This window comes from Electrophorus electricus, unplaced genomic scaffold (assembly GCF_041902795.1).
Source record: "Electrophorus electricus isolate QZ-2024a unplaced genomic scaffold, ASM4190279v1 Scaffold49, whole genome shotgun sequence".
NCBI classification, from domain to species: domain Eukaryota; kingdom Metazoa; phylum Chordata; class Actinopteri; order Gymnotiformes; family Gymnotidae; genus Electrophorus; species Electrophorus electricus.
Window position 1 is genome coordinate 385,260 of NW_027658767.1, and position 4,688 is coordinate 389,947.

At 41.1% G+C, this 4,688-nt stretch overlaps 1 non-coding gene across 1 annotated transcript; it reads left to right on the forward strand.

Annotated features, from left to right (window-relative positions):
- Positions 1-534: 534 nt before the first annotated feature.
- Positions 535-606, forward strand: trnae-uuc (transfer RNA glutamic acid (anticodon UUC)). The gene has a single exon. It is a non-coding gene; the product is annotated as a tRNA-Glu (tRNA).
- The last annotated feature ends 4,082 nt before the right edge of the window (positions 607-4,688 follow it).

Consider the following 4,688-nt stretch of genomic DNA (forward strand, 5'->3'; position numbering starts at 1 on the left):
CTTTGAAACTGATGGCGTCACAGCCATTTGTGGCCGAGAGTCTAGAAGAGCATAATTGGCTGTACTCTTAGGGAGAGAGGGAGTGGCATACACTCTCTCCCCTGTCAATTACAGAGACACCGTGCAATCAAGGGCGTCTATAAGTTCACGCGTCAGAAGGGGGAGGAAAAGACTATTTTCTGAGTACTTAGAATAACATTCCGTATTTGTTGGAGAACATTTTCTAGAGTGTTTTCATGTAGAGAGAGAAATGAGTGGCTAAAATGTCAGAAACATTAAGGAGACAAATGGGGAATATATAACAGCTCTTTCCATGTTAGTGACACCAGCGTTCCCTCTTTTCCCAGATGGTAAAAAAGAGCCCTGACTCTTGCAAACTTCATTTTTTTGTAGAACAAAGAGAAAGATGAATAACTCGCTTTATGGCCTTTTTCCACTCATGCATACCAAGTCCAGTATGCATCCAAACACTGTCAGAATAGTAGGAGTGCAGACTTTGAAAAATGGTCTTCTCATGTAAACTCAGCAGCTTTGTCCCTGGTTGTCTAGTGGTTAGGATTCGGCGCTTTCACCGCCGCGGCCTGGGTTCGATTCCCGGTCAGGGAAAAACCTCTTTTTATGCTCATATAAAACGACAGATTCTGCATTAAAACATAAAGTTTGTGTGAGTTGGAGTTGAGCCGACAGCCTAAGGATGACTTTTTTTTTAAGTTTTAACTTCTACTCTACCAACTGAGTTATTGAAAGCGACATGCAAGTAATCCCACATGTCCAAACACCAGTATGTTGGCAAGAAACACAGCCAGTTTTGGATGTTTCAATTGTTAAGTTCATTTGACACAAAGAAGAAAGATCGCATTGTATAAGTTGTTCAGCTACAAACAGATATATCTTTTGATGACATTTGGAATCATACTGGACTTTGTGTACATGAATGGAGAAAGGCCATAAATGGTTAGAATAACATTCAGTGCTTTTGGAGAAAAGTTTCGAGAGTTTTGTCATGTAGTGAGAGAAATGAGTGGCTGAAATATCAGGCATTAAAAGTGCAATTTGCACTCATGGAAAGAAAATTGCTTTCATGTGGACCGCATTGAGATATCGATCTGCCTGTGGAACATAACACCTCTTAAGAGGCTTGATTTGTGCTCTCAAGCTGCAATGGTGGTTTTCTCATGGCTTCTAAAAGAAGAGGCTGTGGTCAGGGTGGAGTGAGTCTTTGATAAGCAAGATTGTTGTTGTTTTGGCCTTCGAATAGACAATGGCATTACCCAGTGTCAGGTCTTTCTCAGTAAACTGCAGAGAATGATATAGAGGGCAAGAAATGGTCAAGCACAGTTTTATTGGGTGTGTGTCTGTAAAAAAAACTAGAGCTCTCTGATACATTTTTGGTTCAAGATTTAATCATCATGCAAATGATTGTGATTAACGCTTTGTCTGTTTAATTCAAATATTATACTATAAACCTAATATTTTAATAGGGTTGGCAACTTTCTAGATCCGATTACTACATGTGTGTGAAGTACAGGTGCTGTAGCTATATGGTATTAAATTGTCCACAGTAGCCTAATTATAATATATACAACCAAAAATGCATCTAAAATAAACACCAGAAACCTGGGCTAACGCTGATGTACATATATGCATTAAATCTAAATAGGACTGCTCTATAGGTAGGATAACAGCAGAACAATTGTCCTGCCATATAAGCAAAACAAGAGCCTGCTAAAGCCACCAAGAGGGTGCCAAAGACCATGTATTTATTTCTATTTGATTTTTTACCTGTGTTATGTCAGTGGCAGCTAAGATTTCTGCATAGGGCCCCACACAGGCTTGGGCCAGCCCTGGTAACATAGTGTCGTGCACTGGAAAACCATCAAGCCAGTTGACTATGCTACCAGTGTTGTTTATGTAACTGTGCAAATAAACTGCAAACACAATTACTTTTAGAAGTATCATCCAGTTTCTTTTCACAATTGCCAAAATGTAATGAATCACAGCCAGTGTTCTAAAACAGAGCTGGAATGTATTCCTGGCTGATGTGGTTACAAAAAATAAAAAAATAAATAAAAATTTAAATTGGTGGATGAATTTTCAATGAAAGTGCTTCACTCAGCAGCCATTAATGATTCTTCTGTCCAGTATGAATAAATTGGAATTCCTATCCTTGTATCGGGTGCAGCAATTATGTGTAACAATTGTGAAGCAAAAAAGCAATAGTGAAATTTTAATATAACAATATAGGTTCTATAGAACATGATCTGCATGCATATTAATTAGGCTATGCAAATAACACAACTACTTCGGTAGCACATCATTCATGCCTGTTGAATAGGCAGTTTTCTGCTTTGCAGATACTTGAAATCTTTTACTAATCTTTCCCCAAATCCAGTAGGAGCTGCCTTTTACATTAACATGCCAGGATACACACTCACTGGATGTTTAATCTGTCTAATGGGTAAGATATATTCTTATAGTCAAGAAAGATATTTTTTAATTATTAATCAGTTAAGGAAGTCAAGCTATTGCATTTTGCTGAGATGAAGGAATATTGCATAACCCTGTACTGGCCAAATAATTAGATTTGATGTGCTATTTTGTGGATTAATCCCATAACTGAATTATTCACATGGTTTTATAGCCATGGTTAATACTCGCTGTCAAAATGGTGAGGTTCATAACAACCTCTTTCCTTCATAAGGAAGCTTCCTGTTTTTGAAACTGTTTCAGCATACTAGCTCTTACTGCTCTCTATCTGTTTAACAAATTTTTCATTGTATTTAATTACTTTCTACCTGGAAACTGGTAAATTCCATGGAAAGCTACTTTATCATCACAAACTATATCTAAGGAACTACCACAAACATAAGTAATGTTAACATTTTGCTTTTCATCATGACTTATGTTCTGGTTCAGAGCACTGAATGCAGCATGTTTATTCTTCGTCATTAGTAGCAGTTTTATCTGTGAGAAGTGTAGATGAATTGTTAGTCTGACAGAGAAGACTCTAGCACTAGAAGTACGCATCCAGACAGCAAGGCGAATGGGTGACGTTACGGCAAAGTAGACGAGCTTCAACCAGCTCATCGGATCACTACACATCCCCAACATTAAGTAGCAAAACCCCAGAGACCTTCTGCCTGTACTGGCCAGACTTCAGATCAGAAAATACAGTCATGTGTTGTGTGGCTCAGATTGTTCACACAGTTAGTAACAGTCCAAACACTTTAATTATACTGTACAGCATGAGACCTGGAAATGTGTGTCTGTGTGTGTGTGTGTTCTCCCCAGGCTGAGCTCCAGCTTTGTACTGTCCATCTTCAGAGAGATCTATCAGACTGGCTCTGATCACTGTGTGTCCAGCTTGCTGAGTTCAGCAGAGAACTGCATCAACCTGAACAGCAGAGAGCTGGACTCTGTCCACTGTGCTGCCCTGCGCTTCACCCTCCAGCACTGCACAGCAGTCTCTCTCAGCCTGCTTTTCACCTCCATACCAAAGGCGGAGCTGGAGAGCATTGAGCCACTGCTCTAACACGTCTCCCGTCTCAGGCTTGAACTTTTCTCACAATCAGAATTTTAACACAGAACTGGTCTGTTTAGGGAGTGTTATATAAACGTTTATGTACGTTTATGTGTTTTTCACGAGTTTCCTCAAAAGTCATTTTGTGCCAGCATCATTTAGGTTTTATTGAGACTCCTGTCAGGTAATCAGCAATATCCATGGATATTTACTTCAGAATAAAATGACTTTCTGGAGGAAATTGTTAAATTTAGGTGAAATATTTATATTAACCTGAAATTAATTGCCCTGCCACTGTCTGTGTGTGTTTTGTTTTCTCCGTGTTGACAGGCTGCTGTTGCTGAGGCTGCTCCACTGCTACAGTGTCTCTGAACTACAGCAGGGGGCAGCAGCAGCAGATCTGCTCTTCGCTCTGCAGCACAGACTGGATTTCTCCTGCTGTTCTGCTCTGGACCTCACAGCAGACACACAGAAACACACACTGACTCTGAGCACTGAGGACTGCAGAGTCGTCTCCATGGTCATCCAGAGAGCGAGCTCTCACACACACACACACACACACACACACACACACACACACACACACACACACACACACACACACACACACACACACACACACACACACACACACACACACAGCTCACTCTACACGGCTGTGAGGGCAACTCTTCCCCATTTTACACACAGTCACCCTTCAGTAAGCCACTGACTCAACACCACACAAACTAGGGAAACATTCTGGAAAAAGGAAAATAATTTTATCATTTGAAACAAAATGTGTGTAAATAGCATTAATGTTAGTAGTTATGTGAGTGTGTTAGTGTTTTGTGACTCTACATGTTGGAGAATGTTGAGTGTGTTCAGCAGCAATAAAGCCATGCTGCTCCAGTTCCTGTCTCTTGTCTGTGTGGGGACTGATGTGGAGTGTGTGAGACGCGCTGTGGCTCTCTCCCGGGCTCTGGGTAAGATGGTGATCCTCAGTCAGACCCGGCTGGACCAGGCCTGTAGGTCACTGGCACTGTTTCTGGAACATTCTGAAGGGCTGTCAGAACTGGACCTTAGCCACTGTCAGCTCACTGACCACTGCCTGCAGATGCTGTTCCCACACCAGCACAAAGCCCACATCCTGGAGTGAGTGGACAAGCGGGAGGAGGGATGTGTAGAG